The sequence below is a fragment of the Protopterus annectens genome, chromosome 2.part1 (assembly GCF_019279795.1).
Source record: "Protopterus annectens isolate FY-2018-M chromosome 2.part1, PAN1.0, whole genome shotgun sequence".
Classification (NCBI taxonomy): domain Eukaryota; kingdom Metazoa; phylum Chordata; order Ceratodontiformes; family Protopteridae; genus Protopterus; species Protopterus annectens.
The window spans coordinates 1,839,955,609-1,839,980,627 of NC_056729.1; positions in this window are offsets into that span (position 1 = coordinate 1,839,955,609).

Here is a 25,019-nt window from a genome sequence, read left to right on the forward strand (position 1 = left end):
ATCTTTTTTGACAAGTTTGTAAGTTTGTTCTCAGGAAAAACCCTCGGTTGAATGCCAGTCATTAGGTGGCCCAAATGTCAGCAGTGAGTTGGCCCATGTGCGTGCACGCATGTGTATGTGTGTTTGTGTGTGCATGCCTTTGCGTGTGTGCATGCATGTGCGTGTGTGTGTGTGTGTGTGTGTGTGTGTGTGTGTGTGTGTGTGTGTGTGTGTGTGTGTGCATACATATATACGACAGTTATTGAAATGATCAAATGTGTGTTAGATCGACAGCTGCTTAGTCGACTGCATGTAGTCAAATGAGCAACTGATTGGCAGATGTGTGAGACTGCATAATTCATGGGGTTGGGAAATTTACTCTTACCCGTGTTTGTGCAATCTCAGACAAAGGTGAGGAGATAAAAATAGAGCAGAATGGAGGTTACAGAAGAACAAACTGGACATCACTGAGTACAACCCCATGATTTTCACACTGACGTGGCTTGTAGCAATGCATTAATAAGGACAGCCAATGAAGATGGACATCAGTGACTACAACCCCATGATTTTCACACTGACATGGCTTGTAGCAATGCATTAATGACAGCCAATGAAGATGGACATCAGTGAATACAACCCCATGATTTTCACACTGACGTGGCTTGTAGCAATGCATTAATGACAGCCAATGAAGATGGACATCAGTGAGTACAACCCCATGATTTTCACACTGACGTGGCTTGTAGCAATGCATTAATAAGAACAGCCAATGAAGCTGGACATCAGTGAGTACAACCCCATGATTTTCACACTGATGTGGCTTGTAGCACTGCATTAACAAGGACAGCCAATGAAGCTGGACATCAGTGAGTACAACCACATGATTTTCACACCGATGTGGCTTATAACAATACATTAATAAGGACAGTCAATGAAGCTGGACATCAGTGAGTACAACCCCATGAATTTCACACTGATGTGGCTTGTAGCAATGCATTAATAAGTACAGCCAATGAAGCTGGCCGTCAGTGAGTACAACCCCATGATTTTCACACTGACGTGGCTTGTAGCAATGCATTAATAAGGGCAGTCAATGTCGCTAGACATCAGTGAGTACAACCCCATGATTTTCACACTGATGTGGCTTGTAGCAATGAATTAATAAGGACAGCCAATAAAGATGTATGACTGTAAGGGGTCACTAAGAAGACATGTATCTGTGATATGAGGCACCAGGTACCCGGTTGGACATAGAAATATAGAACCAAGATTAAAAGAAGATGGACAAAGACAGGAGCACATCAATTGAGCTAAGAAGGATTGAGCTGGATGCAGTTAGATTACAAGCATATCTACCAACTCTTGAACTCAACAATGACAGACAACTCCATACTTAGAATTTTTGTTTAGATAACATACAAAGTATATGTGTGTGTGCGTGTGTGTGTGTGTGTGTGTGTGTGTGTGTGTGTGTGTGTGTGTGTGTGTGTGTGTATGCGTGTGTGAGATTTGTGTTATCTTCACATTTTATTTTAATGTGCTCATCTTAGGGTTAATAAGTGGACATCTTCCTTGTAGTGACCATCTGAAAGACAGTATACTTCATTCTGTTGCCTGAACACTGCAGACAGTAAATGCACTTTTCAGCTAAGTGACCTGTCCACAACATTTGTGGTGTCATTTTTTAGCCGCAGATGATTCCAAGCCAGGTGCTGTGACCTTTTACACACAGTACAGCTATCTAGGTGGCAAAAAGGGTAGACCTGTCACATTCATCACCAGTCTTAGTGCCATAAGTACTTCCCACATCCTGCCTCCTCTAAATGGACAATGATAGTGGTAGTAACTGAAGATGCCCTGGTAATGGACTATTCACCCACTGCACAGTATGGTAGAGATATGCGGAAATACATCTTCAATGTCCAGTGCTCATTATTTCAATCCGTGGGCCACCAAACAGACCTTACATGAGTTTGCCAGTGATTGAAAAGTGGTTAAATACACCCTTACCAAACATTTATACACTGTACAAGAGACACGTGATAGTACCCTTTGGGCAGTCAGCCACCCTGGGAAACTACCTCATCGATGACACACCCCTAAGAATGTCAAGGAATGTTTGGAAACAGTAATCTAGATTTCAAATGTGTTTGAGGTAATAAGGAAATCGTTTTATATCACTCAATGTATAAGCGAGGGCATCATTCCTATGTACCTGACCCTCATCAGATCGAGTACAATGCTCCCATTACTATATACCTGACCAGACACATGCAGCAACTGAAACATCCACAAAAGTTCCTCCCAAAAAAAAAATACAGGGAATAAACAACATGTCCCAAGCAGATCACCTCAAAGCCCTATCTCTATACTCAGTTTCCTACTGACTGTTGAATGGTGATCTGTGTCCGGCGTCCATGGCATCCATGCTGATGGGTCTTTCACACATCACAAAACCAGTAGCATCTGAATTACTCAGTCTAGGGACTCGAACCTTGCTGGTGAGTATAAATAAGACATACATGAGGGACGGGTATGTGTCTCAGAGAATTCCCCTCCTCTGGAATAGGCTTTCCTCCCATGTGAATAAGAGGTCTTCCATAACCCTTGGCAAGTGTAACCTGGACCAGTGGATAGGAAACTGGGAATTCATCCCATATCTAGCACCTATGTCTCTAATGGATAGGGGCAGTCTATACATTTTGGCTGAGCTTACAGTTCCCCCTTAAAATAATCTCTAAGGTTCAAAAAACATGTAAGATCCCTTTGGGATGCATGACTAGGCTTTTATAGGCCCCAGTGGTCATTAGCCTAGTATATACCTATGAGCTTATATGTCTATACTTAAATTCCTCAAGACCACTGACCCTTCTGACTTCCAGTGGTAATTCCAGAGTTTGCCAGTTGTATCATGGAATGATCTTCCCCTAATGCAGTTATATTCAGGATTATTCACAAGTAGGCAGTTGTTTCTAACTTCCAGTTAATGTGTCTTAAATTCTCATCACAACAGTGCTGCCAAGATATCATTGCTGATATATTTATAGATTCGTATTACGTCACCTCTAACCAATCTGCAGGTAACTGATTACAGAGACAGCCTTGCCATCCTGTTCTTTTTATGCAGGTGTTTGACTCAAGAGATTTGCCTTGTGAAATATCTTTGAATCTTTTCCTATGTACAATACTGAAAACAATTATAAACACAATATTCAATGTTGTGTCCACCTGCAACATTATAAACAGGGAGGGTCACTCTTGTTTATTCCTACTAGTTAAAGAATTCATTGAAGTTACTTGCAGATAGACTCTGTTAACGTGACATTAAAGTTTTTATATAATTCCAACTCTTCACTTCACCAATCATGAATAGCTTAGAATTTTGTTATTTTTGTGAGTACTTTGTATAGTCTGTGTGGAATTCATGTAACACAATGGTTCTGCTCAAGATTAACTATGATGAATTTGTTTAAACTATACACACTGTCAGATAATATGAAATACATAATGATTTTGTTGTGTGCTGCTACCTGCAGTCTAAAGTTATGTCGCAAGTGATTTTGTATTACAATTAAGACTTAGGGTACAGTATGAGTTAACATTATTTGGCTTTCTAGAACAGGGATTAATCCATATAAAAAGGAAAAAAAAAAACTTCAGAATGCTTACCATATAATTTTCCTATGTTTATAGGTAATTATTAGGCCAGTGGCACAAAAGTCTTTACAAGTCTAGCCAATAATGCCCAGGATATGAAAATATTATATCTTAATTCCCCAAATATAGGATGGGGTAGTATCAGGGTAGTGGGTCTTTGGATGTTGAAGGCCTGAGTCATTTTACAGTGTGCCTCTGTCCATAAGGGACATGGCCAGTAGTCTAGGAATTAATTTAACTTTCCCCATCCACTGGCTTTGTTTTACAAAGATGGGAAGTTTATTCCACAGAAAATGTAGCCAACCTCTGGGATCTGAATCTGTCTCTCCACCAAGTTCTGTTACAATTGTGAATAAGGCTCAGGTCCATAGAACGCATAAGCCTTATATTATTTTTTCTTGCAAATATGTAACATTTTCATAAGGGCTGGATCAGAGAATGCCTTGTAGGTCAGGCATAAGTCACCTCACAATAAACGACATGAGATGGAGTAAAGAGGTAGGGCCTTTAGTTGGTCTGCATAAGACACATGTCTTACGCTTTGTATTTTTTTTAGTGAGAAACCTCTGGGGCCACTCCATTGGTGTAAGTGCCTGGTTAGGTACATGCAGAAGGGAACATTGTACTTGATTATGGGTCTGATGAGGGCTGAGTACAATGGCACTATGACTTCCTTTGACCTTAATGCCATAACTTTACTTATAAGGTGAGCCACACAAAAGGATTTCCTCTCTACTGTAGATACTTGGTGGTCAAAGTTTAGGTTACTATATATCTGTGCTCTTAGGTCACTCACCACTAGGCCTACTTTTAGGGGTGTGCTATTAATATTACAATTTGATGGGGTATCTGATTTACTGAAGGGTATGATTACCCATTTTTTAGCATTTAGTCTCAGGCCATGGTTTTGGTACACGTTGTTTGTTGTTTTTAGGCCTGTTTGTCAGTGATTGATCCAAGCTTACAGTCGTCAGTGAACTTGGTGAGCCAGAGACCCCCAGCAATGGCCTTCACTTCAAATAAGTATACACCAAACAGGAGGGGTCTCAACACTGATCCCTGTGGGACACCACTAGTAACAGGTTTCTTATAGGAAGTGAATTCACCTATCCAGACAACATGTGTCCTGTCACTGATTCGGTTGGCTATCCATCTGATGATGTACGGGTTTATGACTAGCTCAGTAAGTTTATCTATCATCCCTGAGTGTGGGAATTGTGTCAAAGGCTTTGGCCAGGTGTAGATAAGTTGTATGTACTGTTTTACCTTCATCCATGGCTCTGGTGACTTCCTTGAAGAAGTCCAGCAGGATTAGCAGGCAAGACCTCCTTTTGACAGAGCCATATTGGGTCTTATTCAGTTTTTGGAGAGTTCCTATGTCATTATTGATCAGGTCCATGATAATTCTCCCCATGGCCTTGCAGATAAGACTGGTCAAGCTTGTGGGTCTGTAGTTCCCTGGGTCAGTTGATGGGTCCCCTTGTGCAGAGAGACAGCTGTTGCAGTTCTCCATGCCTCTGGGACAAAGCCCATCTAGAGGCTGTGATTAAAGAGGGTATATAGTGACCTTGATAGATTCTGTTTTAAACTATTAAAGAAGCATCCTGGAATGTTGTCAGGGCCCATGAAGGCTGTGTTGAGCATAGTAAGGACCTGTTCTTTCATAATGACCAGAAGGGAGATTGTTGCAGGTATTTCTTTGGGTGTGGTAGGAAGTGATGGGGGAGAAGTTTGAACTGAACCTGTCAGCCAGCAGGTTTTCTGTAGTTTCAGGCTGGGTGTAAATGTTCCCATTCATGAGTAACCTGGCTCATTGTTGAGTGTTTCCCTGAGGTTACGAACATAATTAAAAAATATATATGGTCATCCTTCACCTGAGAGGCTTATCTTTGCCTCAGTTTGTTTTGGCAGATTTGGCCAGGTCTGTAATTTGTTTGTTCAGACTGGTGAGTGTCTTTTTGCACTGTTTTGTCTCCTCCTTCTTGGCTTTGGAGAGGATTTTTTCCTTTTGTTGAATAGCCTATTTATGCTAGGGGTCCACCAGGGTGTATTTTTGCCAGTAATTATGGGTTTGACTAAGAGAGGTACTGCCTCCTCTATGCTGCTATGAATGTGGTTGTACAGTGCTTTTGTGTACAGCTCAGAGTAGGCCTCAGTGTCACCTGGGTTTGGAGGGGCTTGGTGGTTTAATAAGCTGTCACTTAGTTTGAGGTGATTAGCCTTAGCAAAGTTCATCACAGGTTTGTAGTTTGATGGGGGTTCTAAGTTAGTTTTAATACTAAAGGAGATCATTTTGTGATCAGATTTTACCAGGGAGGAGTTAATGCATGGGAAGGAGCAGCATCCCCCCCATGTTCATGAGAACTAGGTCTAGGATATTTGTACCTGTAGTTGGGGAGCTAACTAGTTGCTCCGGGGTCTTTGCATTGATGGAGTCCAAAAACTTCTGAGCAAGTGAATTATGGCTCATATAAGTCTCCCTGTTTATGGAGGGGTAGTTAAAGTCACCCATGAGCGGAGGCTGAAACCCAGGTATTTCAGTTCAGAGTGTGACCAGACCAAAGGGAAATCTAAACCTTCCTTTTCAAGTTTCCTTGAATGGTGGTTCCCCATAAAGAACTCTGTTTTCCTATTATGCACTCTCAGGTGTGCTATATTGGCAAATTTGGTAAGTATTTTATCTATTATCAGTAAATCCTCTCTTGGGTCCTGAGTAAGAGTTAAGCAATCATTCACATAACACAGGGTCTTCAGGCTCACTCCAAATATAGATCAGTCTGTTACAGGACTTTATTCAATGGATCTATAGCTAATAAAATAAGAGGTGGAGAAAGTGGACATCCTTGTTTAGTGCAATTATTGAGACATGAGGGGGCTAATAGGGTAATGTGCCATTGGTTTAGATTCTGACCTGTAAATTTTCACATAGTGTTTGAATTGTAGACTCACTCTTCTGGAGTAAGTAATCTCTTCAAGGATCCTCCAAATATATACTGACTTGATGGCATCAGAAACCTTCACAATGTCAACTAATATTAAAATTATTAGGGGTAATATATAATTATTGACCATGGGATAGTCACATTATTGGAGTAATATATAATTATCAACCATGGGATACTGACATTATTAGGGGTTATATATAATTATCGACCATGGGATATTCACATTATTAGGGGTAATATATAATTATAAACAATGCAATATTCACATTATGTAGGCCTGACATTTACAGTTGAACATTCTTCAAGTAATCTGCACTGCTGCAACCCAAAACAAATATGAGTGGGCAAGATCAGGCCAGTTATTAAGGGTTTTATCTGAGTCACCATTATTTTTGATAAGTAATTAGTGCTGCATTAATTAGAAATTGAGTGGTAATTTGAGAGAGCTGAGGTATCATTCCCTGTTTTGTGAGTAACTACTGTCATTGAGGAGTGGGATGAGGGATTAATCTGATGGATAGATCAGAGATATCTGAATATCTGGATACCTGAATAAATGAATACCTGAATACTTCCATCACATTAGGGGTAGATCCGTCAATGAGTCCTTTATCAATCTCAGTGTTGGGATGATCAGACCATCCAGGCCAGTGGCTTTCCCCATATGCATATTAATTATTGGCTTATGTATTTTCTCTTGTGATATTGGGGCTGTCTAGTGTGGTGGCAATAATCTGGGAGGGATGTGCCTTCTCTAGAAATTTCCTCAGGTCATCCTGTTATGGTCATTATTATGGAGTGTCTGTATAATGCTCCTTATAAAACTCACGACACTCTACATTAATTCCTCTGCTTTTGAATGTAGTCACTTGTCTGTGCTAGGGGGAGAGGACCTATAAAATGCTGAGTCCAGAACTTCATTAAAATTAACCCCTAACATTACAGGGATATCCTGCCCTTCCAAACGTACTACACTGCTGAAGAAGTCAGCAGAGAACTTCTGGGCATTTATGTTTGGTCCACTGACTGAGTCTGGAGTAATGGGCCAATATGAAAAAAAAAACAAGTTCTCATCTTCTGTCTTTCTTTACCTCTAGTCTTCTTTTCCAATACCCTCATGCAGAAGAGTTATCTTCAACCAGAACCTCTGCTTTAGCTTTATTATTTAAACTACACAACAGCTTCCACATCATTTTAACACTGTCCAAAACTTTTTAAACACCTTGTATTCCTGGCTTATAACTACACTGGCTTTCATAACCCTAAGCCGTCCCTTAGTTATCCTCCATCTTGCTGGCACAGTTAATCCTTGAGCATTAACTGAACAAACCAAAAAGCATTTACAATATATACAGTTCTTAATGACAAAACAAACAAGCTGAAAATAAATCAAGCTCACACATTCTCTAACGTCATAAGTTACAGAACATTTTAGCATGGTTACATCTGCCTGCCAGTTAATGTAAAAAGGCTTTAAGATCAGCCATTCAGCTACTCCAAGCACTAAAGCTGTAAGTTGCATGACATCCTAAAGAAAAACCTCCACACACAGACCAGGATTCCAAATTGTATTGTGAACCAAAAGTGCATGGCATAGGTGGTATATTATCACCTCACATGGTTGAAGTGATGTAACAAATATTATCACTTTGCATGGTTCAAGTGGTGTAACAAATATCACCTCACATGGTTCAAGTGGTGTAACAAATATTATCACTTTGCATGGTTCAAGTGGTGTAACAAACATCAGCTCACATGGTTCAAGTGGTGTAACAAATATTATCACTTTGCATGGTTCAAGTGGTGTAACAAATATTATCACCATGTAACAAATATTATCGTCTCACATGGTTGAAGTGGTGTAACAAATATTATCATCTCACATGGTTGAAATGATGTAACAAATATTATCACGTTGCATGGTTCAAGTTGTGTAACAAATATTATCACCTTGTGTGGTTCAAGTGGTGTAACAAATATCACTTTGCATGGTTCAAGTGGTGTAACAAATATTATCACCTCACATAGTTCAAGTGGTGTAACAAATAGTATCACCTCACATGGGTTAAGTAGTGTAACAAATATTATCACCTCACATGGTTCAAGTGGTGTAACAAATATTATCACTTTGTATGGTGGAAGTGATGTAACAAATATTATCACTTTGCATGGTTCAAGTGGTGTAACAAATATTATCACCTTGCATGGTTCAAGTGGTGTAACAAATATCACTTTGCATGGTTCAAGTGGTGTAACAAATATTATCACCTCACACAGTTCAAGTGGTGTAACAAATAGTATCACCTCACATGGGTCAAGTAGTGTAACAAATATTATCACCTCACATGGTTCAAGTGGTGTAACAAATGTTATCACTTTGCATGGTTGAAGTGATGTAACAAATGTTATCACTTTGCATGGTTCAAGTGGTGTAACAAATATTATCACTTTGCATGGTTCAAGTGGTGTAACAAATATCATCACCTCACATTGTTCAATTGGTGTAACAAATATTATCACCTCACATGGTTCAAGTGATGTAACAAATATTATCACCTTGCATGGTTCAAGTGGTGTAACAAATATCACTTTGCATGGTTCAAGTAGTATAGCAAATATTATTACCTCACATGGTTCAAGTGGTGTAACAAATATTATCACCTTGCATGGTTCAAGTGGTGTAACAAATATTATCACCTTGCATGGTTCAAGTGGTGTAACAAATATTATCACCTCACACAGTTCAAGTGGTATAACAAATATTATCATTTTGCATGGTTGAAGTGATGTAAAAAATATTATCACCTCACATGGTTCAAGTGGTGTAACAAATATTATCACCTCACATGGTTCAAGTGGTGTAATAAATGTTATCACCTTGCATGGTTCAAGTGGTGTAGCAAATATTATCACCTTGCATGGTTCAAATGATGTAACAAATATCACTTTGCATGGTTAAAGTGGTGCAACAAATATTATTACCTCACATGGTTGAAGTGGTGTAACAAATATTATCACCTTGCATGGTTCAAGTGGTGTAACAAATATTATCACTTTGTATGGTTCAAGTGGTGTAACAAATATTATCACTTTGCATGGTTCAAGAGGTGTAACAAATATTATCACCTTGCATGGTTCAAGTGGTGTAGCAAATATTATCACTTTGCATGCTTCAAGTGGTGTAACAAATATCACCTTGCATGGTTCAAGTGGTGTAACAAATATTATCACCTTGCATGGTTCAAGTGGTGTAACAAATATTATCACCTTGCATGGTTCAAGTGGTGTAACAAATATTATCACTTTGTATGGTTCAAGTGGTGTAACAAATATTATCACCTGGCATGGTTCAAGTGGTATAACAATTATTATCACCTGGCATGGTTCAAGTGGTGTAACAAATATTATCACCTGGCATGGTTCAAGTGATGTAACAAATATTATCACCTTGCATGGTTCATATGGTGTAACAAATATTATCACCTTGCATGGTTCAAGTGGTATAACAAATATTATCACCTCACATGTTTCAAGTGATGTTACAAATATTATCACCTCACATTGTTCAAGTGGTGTAACAAATATTATCACCTCACATGGCTCAAGTGGTATTATCACCTCACATGGCTCAAGTGGTGTAACAAATATTATCACTCCACATGATTCAAGTGGTGTAATAAATATTATCACCTTGCATGGTTCAAGTGATGTTACAAATATTATCACCTCACATGGTTTAAGGAGTGTAACAAATATTATCACTCTGCATGGTTGAAGTGATGTAACAAATATTATCACCTCACATGGTTCAAGTGGTGTTACAAATATTATCAACTGGCATGGTTGAAGTGGTCTAACAAATATTATCACCTTGCATGGTTGAAGTGATGTAACAAATATTATCATTTTGCATAGCTGAAGTGATGTAACAAATATTATCACCTCACATAGTTCAAGTGTTGTAACAAATATTATCACCTCACATGGTTCAAGTTGTATAATAAATATTGTCACCTTGTATTGTACGTCCCTTGTCTGCTCAGTTGCTTCTTCTGATGCACATGTTTCTCAATGCCCTAGAAAGAATATATTTCACCCGATTGCCCTGGGCCTTGGGTGTCTCACAAACCAGTCTCTCCCATCTCTGTTAGGTCATTCTCTTCCATCTTGGTATCTTCCTGTAGCAGAAATCTGTTCTCTGTGAAGAGGTTGCATGGAAATAAGTATTTTACAGAGGAATTGTATGGTAGTGGAGACTTATCAATCCTGACTTCCTCATTAATTCAGATGACATTAGTCTTCACAGGTGAGCTTTCACCACTTTTGCTGTCATTGTTGAAAACTTCCAAGGGCCAATTATTAGATTTGAGCAGTTAAACTGCTTAGATCCCACTGATCTACCCAGTGGTGTGACCTGCTTTTCTGCTAGAAGAATCAATGGATTACTTCAGTTGTCAAATTACTCCATAGAAACTGCATGGCTGTATCCAGATCAATGAATAAAGTTTCTATCACCCCATTGCATATATAGAATGGCTGGAGAGCATAGTCAGGAGGGGGTGTTATTTTGATGACATAAAGACTGAACTGCAGTAAATGACTGGCTTTATGCATGTATGGAGTAAATTCTTGAAATAAGTTTATCTGGCCATCTCTTAACATAAATGATTTCTCCTCCTCTGCAGCACTGAGGAGGATTATTTTGTTTGATTCACTGAGCAACTTAAAGATTATTTGTCTGTGTGGGCTTGTAGTTCCTTGTGGAGGCCTCAGAGTTTAATAAGCCTGCTTAGTCATGGCTGGTTGTGAAGGAGGGATGTTTAGTCTTGCAGTTGGTGCAGAGGGTTAAGGCTGTGAGCTGGGGGACAGGGTTTGATTCCCTCAGCTCTCCTTTGTGGACTGTGTGACTCTGTGCAAGTCACTTAACCAAAAATTGCTCCCAGGTCACTCCTGAAAAGGAGCTGTGTCCAGTAGACCTACCTGCTTAATAAATGGGCATTATTAAGGCTTCCATCAAGTCATCTTCTAGAATTTCACACAGGTTAATCCTCTTTACACCATCTTTAAAACCAACAGACATAAATTGTTCCTGTGGGGATTATCTACTTTTTTAGTTTATAGTCAAATTCTACCACTAAAGTTATGTAGTCCTGCAGTTTAGCATCCTATAAGGTCACCACAAATTCCAAGAATGCCATTTTAGTGGCACAGGCTTTTCATATGTTGATAGATAAGTACTAAGCAAGCTGCCTTGTGGGCCATTTTAAGTCTATCCAGTTTCCCTTTCTGTGCTCAAAATAACCTATCCCAGTTGATTATTGATTGGCAATACCCATCCCATGTTTGATAATTATATATTACTCCTAATGAGAATAACTGGGATCATACCATAGATAATTTGAAGGGTACCCATGCATGGATAAAGCATTTAGGAACTTTAATATTATAGGGGGAGTCCTGTGGTAATTTTTTGTTTCCCATCCATGGATCTAACTTGCACTTGAAAATGGACAGAGATGGACTTTGTTTTATGTGGATGGGGAGTCTGTTCCTCAGCAGTGGTATCCTCTGTGAAACATACCCGTCCCTCCAAACTGTTCTGTTGATGTTACAGAAGAGGTTTAGATCTGAATGATCAGTAGGAGAGTGATTTATTTAACTCACTGCTCTGATTGCTCTGCATTCTATATTGAGAAAACTAAGAGAAACTTCAGGCAGAGAGTCTACGAGCATCAATATAAATTATAAATAGAGATAAACACAATGCCTTGGCCAAACATGTCAAAGGAAACCTGGGACATACATTTACATTTACTGTTATTGACCAGGCACAACCAGGGGAATGAGGTGGTCCTCTGGATAACTACCTCAAATCCCTAGAATTGAAGTGGCAACTAAAAACCAGTGCCACTCAACCCCCAGGACTCAATGACTGTGTTTCTGTTTCCAGATTACTTAGATTGAATGCATCTTACTATTTTGAATGAGACAATCACCAATGGTCTGAAAACATTTCTTCTATGCTTAAACAGTTGTAAGACAAAGTATTTTGTTCTAGAGAGATTTTATATTTATATAATGTTATTGTGAACTGCCAACACATTATTTTAAATGAAAACGTTAGTTTATGTTGTCTTGACTAGTTTTTAAAAAGTTTTTAAAGTTGACACTTGTTTGTGATAGAGAGGGGTTGAACAGTTAATTATGTGATGATGTCATTAATTATTTGAGGCTGCCACCCACAGGTATAAAAATTCAGTCTGTTGCAACTTACATTGTTCTGAAGAAGTCCTATTACCTGTGGACAGAAATCCTCAACGTGTGTTATTGTCAATACAGCCTTTTTAACAATCCTCAACGTGTGTTATTGTCAATACAGCCTTTTTAACAATCCTCAATGTGTGTTATTGTCAATACAGCCTTTTTAACAATCCTCAACGTGTGTTATTGTCAATACAGCCTTTTTAACAATCCTCAACATGTGTTATTGTCAATACAGCCTTTTTAACAATCCTCAACGTGTGTTATTGTCAATACAGCCTTTTTAACAATCCTCAACGTGTGTTATTGTCAATACAGCCTTTTTAACAATCCTCAACGTGTGTTATTGTCAATACAGCCTTTTTAACAATCCTCAACGTGTGTTATTGTCAATACAGCCTTTTTAACAATCCTCAACGTGTGTTATTGTCAATACAGCCTTTTAACAATCCTCAATGTGTGTTATTGTCAATACAGCCTTTTTAACAATCCTCAATGTGTGTTATTGTCAATACAGCCTTTTTAACAATCCTCAACGTGTGTTATTGTCAATACAGCCTTTTTAACAATCCTCAACGTGTGTTATTGTCAATACAGCCTTTTAACAATCCTCAACGTGTGTTATTGTCAATACAGCCTTTTTAACAATCCTCAACGTGTGTTATTGTCAATACAGCCTTTTTAACAATCCTCAACGTGTGTTATTGTCAATACAGCCTTTTTAACAATCCTCAATGTGTGTTATTGTCAATACAGCCTTTTTAACAATCCTCAACGTGTGTTATTGTCAATACAGCCTTTTTAACAATCCTCAACATGTGTTATTGTCAATACAGCCTTTTTAACAATCCTCAACGTGTGTTATTGTCAATACAGCCTTTTTAACAATCCTCAACATGTGTTATTGTCAATACAGCCTTTTTAACAATCCTCAATGTGTGTTTTTGTCAGTACAGCCTTTTTAGCAATCCTCAATGTGTGTTTTTGTCAGTACAGCCTTTTTACAGCACTCAGCTCTGAAGACTTCCTTTCCTTCTTATTACTGGGCAGATACACGGCAATGGAGGCATTATATTCTGTGTTTGGTCTAAAGGGGGCTGAGTAAACTTGTTAGACATTTATTATCAAGGTAAGCCCGCAGAACACAAGTGCACCTTTCAGGGGCAACCTGGGAATGCTTCTGGTTAAGTGAATTGCTCAGAGTCTTACAACTGGGAAATGACTGTAGAAGGAATCAAACCCTGCACTCTTGGTTACAAGAAGCAGCTCCTTAATAGTTTGAACTGCTAATCTTCTGCTTTATCTGCTAAGCTTCCAAAGCTGTTTTTAGTTCCCATTTTTCTTTTTGATAAAGGTAGTATCCCCTAGAATATTAGCCACCAAGAAAGCCAGTCTATCAATTTTTGCTGCTGATATCATGACCTGATAATAAGTTGAATGACTCTACTCCAACTTTTGCAGTAGTTCATTTTTATCCACAAGGTGACAGAGAATGAGGTATCATCACTCTGATGTAGCCTACTGCTGCAGCTAGAAACAGGGGAACATTGCTTTAGACTTGGGGAAATACAAGCATTATTTTGGTAAATAACCATGGAGCCATGGGGAAAGGCTGGGGTAAATAACCATGGAGCCATGGGGAAAGGCTGCAGTAAATAACCATGGAGCCATGGGGAAAGGCTGCGGTAAATAACCATGGAGCCATGGAGAAAGGCTGGGATAAATAACCATGGAGCCATGGGAAAGGCTGCAGTAAATAACCATGAAGCCATGGGGAAAGGCTGCGGTAAATAACCATGGAGCCATGGGGAAAGGCTGTGGTAAATAACCATGGAGCCATGGGGAAAGGCTGCTCACTGCATGACTTCTAGCTCCTCAGATTTTGTGATTAGGGTTTAAGTGACATTGTTTGGAACACACATTTTTGAAATAGTGCTTGATAAACTGATCCAGTGTGAACAGTGCAAGAATGACCTCTGCACAGCCATCAATAATTTTGTAGATCTTTAAAGAAAAAATGTGGAAGGACTGAGGTTGAGGGCTACATAATGCACTTTGGTGGTGTTGTTGAGAGACTAGCATGAGGTACTTGGGAATAATGGCTACTCTAGTAGGTGTGTGAAGGGCATATCACTTAGGCACCCAGGTTGATAGCAACCTGACGTTTGACCACCACGTTGCCTCCATTGTACAGAAGGCTTTCTACATGACCCACCTCATAAATAAGGGTATTTCATCCAGGAACAAGGAGGTCATAACATCCCTGTACTCCTCCCTGATCAGACCCATTATCGAGTACAACGTCCCCTTTGGCCTGTACCTTGCCAAGCACATGCAGCAGCTGGGGAGACCACAGAGGTTCCTGACCAGGAAATCCAGGGTCTCAAACACCTATCCTATACAGACAGGCTAAAAGCCCTGTCCGTTTACTCAGTCGCATACAGACTGCTCAGAGGTGACCTGTGTCTGGCATACAAGACCATTTCAGACCCAGCCTTGATGGAGTTGCTGCATATCCGTAAGACAAACTCCACTCACACAACCCGCATGCAAGGCCTTAACCTGGTCTGTGACATTAACAGAATTGGTTGGCGGGATAGATTTGTGTCCTAAAGACTCCCCCAATCAGTGGAATAGACTCCCTCTCTATGTCAAGCAGAGTACCTCTTTAGCCCTCTTTAAGAGGAACCTGGACGACTGGATGGGAAACAGAAAATATACCCCTGGGATCCCATCTGTGTCCCTGCTGGACAGGGGAAATGTGTTGACTTTGAGGGAACATGGGTGAAATTCTTGCTAGGCTTATAAGGACCTCCAGGCCAATAGCCTAGTATCATCCTATGAACCTATGAACCTATCAAATGTTTGTAGTGTTCCAAAGGTGTTGTCCTCAAGGGGTGATAAATGTGAGAAAGCCCTATTAAAAAACTCCAGGGTAACAAGGCTGAATATAGTCTTTTAGAATGATAAAAGGTTCAAAGGCAAATAGTGCTCTTGTGGGACATTTTAAGCTAGCCACTTTCCTTTCATGAGATCAATTGATGGGCTAGGTTTCTTAGCTCATGTCGACAATCCCCTATCTCACCTCAAAGTACAGTGGAACTTTATTGTTTACATGTCAATAGGCTTCCAAGTGATTACTCTTAAAATATGAAAAAAAACAACCTCCTTAGGATTCATTTCCTGTAGACCTCCAAAAGGTGCTGACCAAACAGAAGTTCGGGTCATGATACTCTCCATAAGGCTCAGCCAGGACCACATGGTCCAGCTGGGTGTATACATGGCTGGTAAATCTTAAAACAGAATGTCAGACATTTTGATTTTTGAACATTTTAAACATAAAGACATTTATGTTTTATTATTTTTATTTATTAATTTAAATTCCAAAGACATTCAACAAATGATAAATAAAAAAAAAATAAATAAAATAAAGGCCCAAGTCTCTGACATTCTCGATGTGACTCCTGGACTTAACTGCTTATGTTGTTTTATTGGCTGTAGTTAGGCACATATGTTTTTTTCTGTGGATAAGGTACAACTGATCAGTATATTTATTCTGCTCTGTATGTGGTGACAACTTATTAAACCATTACAATCCATGAAATGTGATTTATATTAGAAAATTTGGGCACTATTTCTTTGCTTATGGGTGTTTTATTCCATGTTAGATATGTCATGCTGTAAAATTTTCAATAAAACTGTATTTATGGAAAATATTAGTAATTGCTTTAAATTCTGTTCCAAAATGTTTATTGAAACATACTATTTTAAATCACTGGATATTTTTTTCTGACATAGTAATGGATTCTGAGAAGTATGGTTCCTTATGAACTAGCTTATACTTGGTAAAAAGCTTGTTCTGTAGACCGAATCAATGTAATTTGGTTGCTTTTAAAATAATTACATAAGTTAGTTTATTCTAATTCTGTTACCCAGAAGTACAGTACCATAGGCAATAATCCTTCTGGGGCTGTACAGCTAAATATGAGACTGTAACAGAAGAGTGAAGAGCTGAATTAGTGGGGTCTTGTCTAGTCAAATGTGTTTTTATTTAATTTATTAAATTGATAAGTCCATTGCATTCAAGTGTCCTTATTTATGGGCAATCCAGGAGCACTGTTTGATTAAATGACTTGGTCACATTAGGCAAATGGAGCCTGAAGGAATCAAACACTGGTTGTTATCATTTCATAGCCTTTATCCTCTATGCTAACCAGTACACTTGTTCCAAGTATAGCATTAAACTGAATGTGGAAAGCTTTCTCTATAAAAATGTAATGTGCATTCATTACTCAGGGAATTTATGATAAAGGACATATACATTGTCTCACCTTTCAGCTGATAGTGACAGGAATATCAATTTTGGATTTTTTTTTATAAAAAAGGCCTATACTACCCTTTTAATTAATTAATTTAATTACACTTATATTCAATATTGAAATTATTGAGGTTTAATCAATATCAGTGTAGAAAAAATCCACAAAAAGCTTGTTTGGTTATATAATCCATTCTGTTCACTTAGATGTTTTTGTCCTCTGCTGAGCCAATGTTGTTAAAACTAGAACTGGATCTATGGGTGGATAATAAAACAGCCAGAGTTATCAGGGTTCATCTGGATTTGAACTTGTCACTCAGATCTGTAGTTGTCATTCAATGCCCAGGATGATGCCCTCAACTACTGCCCCTCAACCAACGCTCGGGACCAAAAAAAAAAAAGATCTTCAAAGTTGAAGACCAAAGGGAAAAAAGTCATCAAACAAAATGGATGGCCAGAGAAGAAAATAAGATGCTCAAACAGAGCCCAAAGCTGTCCTGTCCACTTTGCTGTAGTAGCTCTCATTCATACATTGTAGCAAATGGTTGCTTGTTTGCAACATTGTATCAACAAATGCTCTTTTACCTTTGTAGAAGTCAGTGTGAGAATATAGCAAAAGCTATTCTATACATACATAAGCTGTTACATGCATACTTAACAACTCTTTATTGTCTCCACATACTGACTCCCATTTTAAGCAATTATGCAGCCACAAAAGCTTAAAAGCATATTGAAAATGTTTGTACATCCAGCCAGGAAGTCATTAGCACCTCAGCAAAGCTGCCAATCACTCCACCTCACTGCCTGGGCTTGGGGTAGCTACCCCTTTGCTCCACCCTTGCTGTAGTTCTGTCTTCACTGCTTGAAGTTAGACAGCATGATGTTTAAAAGTAATATTTATACATATTATATGAAATATTGCTGTTTTCAAATATAGGAATTTTTGGTCTTGTTAAAAGACTTGTCAGCTCATGAACTATAGAGGTTCAAAGCTCAAGCTGATTATTTCCAGTCGTAAAGGTCTGTACAACCCTGGGTTAAATCTAAATGTTATTTAAAAAAATACCAAGTACTTTATCTGACTGAAAACATTCAGTGAATTAATTGCTGTTGAGTTGGGCCTAACTCCTTCAGTGATCCTATTAACAGCCATCACCATCCACTGAGTTTTCTAAGTAGGGAGGGAACAGAGGTAGACAAAGTTTTCTAGGTAAGTAGGGATCATAAGTAACTGCAAAGCTTTCCTTCAGCATCACATACATACACTTGATGCACACTTACAGATGATTTAGAGTTGCTGATTCACCTACTACATGTTAGAGAAAACCTATATGAACACTGGGAGCACCTGGGACAATGACTCTGGGATGTCCCAGAGGAATTCAGGGGTACTATGGCACATTTTATTCAGCAAGCATAAATCTAGACTTTTGGACCATATGGGCCCTTTGACTAGTGCTAATATATTATCAGTGGTGGATATAGATTTCTAACATTTACATGCACATGGAATGGAAGCAGAGCTCTCAACCCGGAAATATAAAAAATATAGACACAGGCCCATGAAAAGTAGGTACAACTAGGAAAAAATCGGGGTGCCAATTAACATAAAATTTACACACATAATCATGTAACCCTGCCCATTCCAGTGGAACTGTGGGATAACAACATGAAGATTGAGGTCACCAAATAATAATAAATAATGGCAGACATTTGAACTTCAGACATCATAACCCTCAGAAAATATGCATAATAATGGAAAACCTGTTGTTCTAGCAACTATATGAGTTTACAGGAGCAATATTTAAAATCTGTCCCTATTTTTGGGCCTTTGTCCCATCAATATATTTGGCTTTCATTGTCCAGATTTCTTGCTCTGAGAGATTGAGAGGTATGATTGTAACCCATTTTAATTTACATCACAACTCCTAACCCCCTGTCAAATAAAATGTCTATTTTTCTCACAGAAAAAAAGACATACACTAACACGAATGCATAGACACAGGTACGGATGCACACTCATTCACATACCAAGTTTAAAAAGGTTCAGATGTCCAACTTCGTATCAGAATATTTCTCTGTGGTTTCTCTGTTTCTGGTTAGATATATGCACCTTTGTAGAATTGACATTTACTATCTGAATAACTTTCCTATTTAAACACAGATACCTTGGATACCTTGCTTTATGATTAAATGAAGAACCCTTTGATAAATTCTGGGAGTTTAAAATCTCATAAGTATTATTAATTTATGTTGCACAAGTGGAACGGTACAACGGTGTCAAAAACAACAAATACCGATACCGTTACCATCAACGACCCATTTACAAAACACACTCAGTCATCCTAGTAACAAAAAATACCAATACTATTAGCATCAATGATCCTCTTACAAAACACACTCAGTCATCCTAGTAACAACAAATACTAATACTGTTAGCATCAAAGACCCTCTTACAAAACACACTGAGTCATCCTAGTAACAACAAATACCAATACAGTTAGCATCAACGACCCTGTTACAAAACACACTGAATCATCCTAGTAACAATAAATACCAATACTGTTAGCAACAAAGACCCTCTTACAAAACACACTCAGTCATCCTAGTAAGAACAAATACCAATATTGTTAGCATCAATGACCCTGTTACAAAACACACTCAGTCATCCTAGAAACAGCAAATACCAATACTGTTAGCATCAACGACCATCTTACAAAACACACTCAGTCATACCAGTAACAACAAATACCAATACCGTTAGCATCAAAGACCCTCTTACAAAACACACTCAGTCATCCTAGTAACAATGAATACCAATATTGATACCATCAACGACGCTCTTACAAAACACATTTAGTCATTCTATAACAAAAAAATGCCAATGCCGTTAGCATCAATGACCCTCTTACAAAAGACACTCAGTCATCCTAGTAACAACAAATACCAATACAGTTAGTATCAATAACCCTCTTACAAAAAACAGTAATCCTAGTAATAATAAATACCAATATTGTTAGCAACAATGGCCCTCTTGCAAAACACACTCAGTCATCCCAGTAACAACAAATACCAATGCCATTATCATCAACGATGCTCTTAATAAACACACTCAGTCATACCAGAAACAACAAATACCAACTGTTAGCATCAACAACACTCTTACAAAACACAGTCAATCATCCTAGTAACAACAACTACCAATACATTAGCATCAATGACACCCTTACAAAACACAGTCAGTCATCCTAGTAACAACAAATACCAATACTGTTAGCATCAATGGCCCTCTTAAAAAACACACTCAGTCATACTAGTAACAACAAATACCAATCCAGTAAGTATCAATAATCCTCTTACAAAAAGCAGTCATTCTGGTAACAAGTACCAATACCATTTGCATCAATGACCGTCTTACAAAACTCACTCATTCATCCTAGTAACAACAAATACCAATACTACTAGCACAAATGACCCTCTTACAAAACACACTCAGTCATCCTAGTAATAGCAAATAACAATACTGTTAGCATCAATGACCCTCTTACAAAACACACTCAGTAATCCTAGCAACAACAAATACCAATACTGTTAGCATCAATGACCCACTTACAAAACACACTCAGTAATCCTAGTAAAAACAAATACCAATACTGTTAGCATCAATGATCCTCTTGCAAAATAAACTCAGTCATCCTAGAAACAACAAATACTAATACGGCTAGCATTAACGACCCTCGTACAAAACACACTCATTCATTCTAGTAACAACAAATACTAACACCGTTAGCATCAATGACCCTCTTACAAAACTCACTCAGTCATCCTAGTAACAACAAATACCAATACTGTTAGCATTAATGACCCTCTTACAAAACACACTCAGTCATCCGAGTAAAAACAAATACCAATACTGTTAGCATCAACGACCTTCTTACAAAACACACTCAGTCATCATAGAACAACAAATACCAATACTGCTAGCACCAATGACCCTCTTGCAAAACACACTCAGTCATCCTAGTAATAGCAAATAACAATACTGTTAGCATCAACGACCCTCTTACAAAACACACTCAGTAATCCTAGTATCAACAAATACCAATACTGTTAGAATCAACCACCCTCTTGCAAAATAAACTCAGTCATCCAAGAAACAGCAAGTACCAATACTGTTAGCATCAAAGACCCTCTTGCAAAACAAAATCAGTCATCCTAGTAACAACAAATAACAATACTGTTAGATTCAACGACCCTCTTACAAAACACACTAAGATATCCTAGCAAAAATAAATACCAATACTGTTAGCATGAATGACCCTCTTACAAAACACACTCAGCCATCCTAGTAAGAACAAATACCAATACTGTTAGTATCAATGACCATCTTACAAAACACACTCAGTCATCCTAGTAACAATAAAAAACAAATGCTGTTAGCATCAATGACCAAATTACAAAACAAACAAAGTCATCCTAGTAACAATGAATACCAATATTGTTACCATCAACGACCCTCTTACAAAACACACTTAGTCATCCTAGTAACAAAAAATACTAATACCGTTAGCATCAACGACCCTCTTACAAAAGACACCCAGTCATCCTAGTAACAACAAATACCAATACTGTTAGCATCAATGACCCCTTACAAAACACACTCAGTCATATCAGTAAAACAAATACCAATATTGTTAGCATCAACGACCCTCTTACAAAACACACGTAGTCATCCTAGTAACAACAAATACCAATACTGTTAGCATCAACGATCCTCTTACAAAACACCCTCAGTCATGCTCGTAACATCAAATACCAATACAGTTAGTATCAATAACCCTCTTACAAAAAAAAGTCATCCTAGTAACAAAAATTACCAATACCGTTAGCATCAACAACCCTCTTACAAAAGAAACTCAGTCATCCTAGTAACAACAAATAACAATAGTGTTAGCATCAATGACCCTCTTACAAAATACACTCAGTCATCCTAGTAACAACGAATACCAATATTGTTACCGTCAACGACCCTCTTACAAAACACACTTAGTCATCCTAGTAATAAAAAAATGCCAATACCGTTAGCATCAATGACCCTCTTACAAAAGACACTCAGTCATCTTAGTAACAAATACCAATACTGTTAGCATCAACGGCCCTCTTAAAAAACACACTTAGTCATACTAGTAACAACAAATACCAATACAGTTAGTATCAATAACCCTCTTACAAAAAACAGTCATCCTAGTAACAGTAAATACCAATATTGTTAGCAACAATGGCCCTCTTACAAAACACACTCATTCATCCCAGTAACAACAAATACCAATGCCATTATCATCAACAACGCTCTTAATAAACACACTCAGTCATACCAGTAACAACAAATATCTACTGTTAGCATCGACACTTACAAAACAGAGTCAGTCATCCTAGTAACAACAAATACCAATACTGTAAGCTTCAACGACACTCTTACAAAACACAGTTAGTCATCCTAGTAACAACAAATACCAATACTGTTAGCATCAATGGCCCTCTTAAAAAACACACTCATTCATACTAGTAACAACAAATACCAATACAGTTAGTATCAATAATCCTCTTACAAAAAGCAGTCATCCTGGTAACAACAAGTACCAATACCGTTTGCATCAATGACCCTCTTACAAAACACACTCAGTCATCCTAGTAACAAAAATACCAATACTGCTATCATCAATGACCCTCTTACAAAACACACTCATTCATCCTAGTACCAACAAATACCAACACCGTTAGCATCAACGACCCTCTTACAAAACTCACTCAGTCATCCTAGTAACAACAAATACAAATACTGCTAGCACCAATGACCCTCTTACAAAACACAATCAGTCATCCTAGTAATAACAAATAGCAATACTGTTAGCATCAACGACCTTCTTACAAAACACACTCAGTAATCCTAGAAACAACAATAACCAATACTGTTAGCATCAATGACCCTCTTACAAAACACACTCAGTCATCCTAGTAACAAAAAATACCAATACTATTAGCATTAATGATCCTCTTACAAAACACACTCAGTCATCCTAGTAAAAACAAATACCAATACTGTTAGCATCAACGACCCTCTTACAAAACACAATCAGTCACCGCAGTAACAACAAACACTAATACTGTTAGCATCAAAGACCCTCTTACAAAACACACTGAGTCATCCTAGTAACAACAAATACCAATACAGTTAGCATCAACAACCCTGTTACAAAACACACTCAATCATCCTAGTAACAATAAATACCAATACTGTTAGCAACAAAGACCCTCTTACAAAACACACTCAGTCATCCTAGTAAGAACAAATACCAATATTGTTAGCATCAATGACCCTGTTACAAAACACACTCAGTCATCCTAGAAACAGCAAATACCAATACTGTTAGCATCAACGACCATCTTACAAAACACACTCAGTCATACCAGTAACAACAAATACTAATACCGTTAGCATCAAAGACCCTCTTACAAAACACACTCAGTCATCCTAGTAACAATGAATACCAATATTGATACCATCAGACTACGCTAAAAAACACATAGTCATTCTTCTATAACAAAAAAATGCCAATGCCGTTAGCATCAATGAACCTCTTACAAAAGACACTCAGTCATCCTAGTAACAACAAATACCAATACAGGTAGTATCAATAACCCTCTTACAAAAACAGTAATCCTAGTAATAATAAATACCAATATTGTTAGCAACAATGGCCCTCTTGCAAAACACACTCAGTCATCCCAGTAACAACAAATACCAATGCCATTATCATCAACGATGCTCTTAATAAACACACTCAGTCATACCAGAAACAACAAATACCAACTGTTAGCATCAACAACACTCTTACAAAACACAGTCAATCATCCTAGTAACAACAACTACCAATACATTAGCATCAATGACACCCTTACAAAACACAGTCAGTCATCCTAGTAACAATAAATACCAATACTGTTAGCATCAACGGCCCTCTTAAAAAACACACTCAGTCATACTAGTAACAACAAATACCAATCCAGTAAGTATCAATAATCCTCTTACAAAAAGCAGTCATCCTGGTAACAAGTACCAATACCATTTGCATCAATGACCGTCTTACATAACTCACTCATTCATCCTAGTAACAACAAATACCAATACTACTAGCACAAATGACCCTCTTACAAAACACACTCAGTCATCCTAGTAATAGCAAATAACAATACTGTTAGCATCAATGACCCTCTTACAAAACACACTCAGTAATCCTAGCAACAACAAATACCAATACTGTTAGCATCAATGACCCACTTACAAAACACACTCAGTAATCCTAGTAAAAACAAATACCAATACTGTTAGCATCAATGATCCTCTTGCAAAATAAACTCAGTCATCCTAGAAACAACAAATACTAATACGGCTAGCATTAATGACCCTCATACAAAACACACTCATTCATTCTAGTAACAACAAATACTAACACCGTTAACATCAATGACCCTCTTACAAAACTCACTCAGTCATCCTAGTAACAACAAATACCAATACTGTTAGCATTAATGACCCTCTTACAAAACACACTCAGTCATCCGAGTAAAAACAAATACCAATACTGTTAGCATCAACGACCTTCTTACAAAACACACTCAGTCATCATAGAACAACAAATACCAATACTGCTAGCACCAATGACCCTCTTGCAAAACACACTCAGTCATCCTAGTAATAGCAAATAACAATACTGTTAGCATCAACGACCCTCTTACAAAACACACTCAGTAATCCTAGTATCAACAAATACCAATACTGTTAGAATCAACCACCCTCTTGC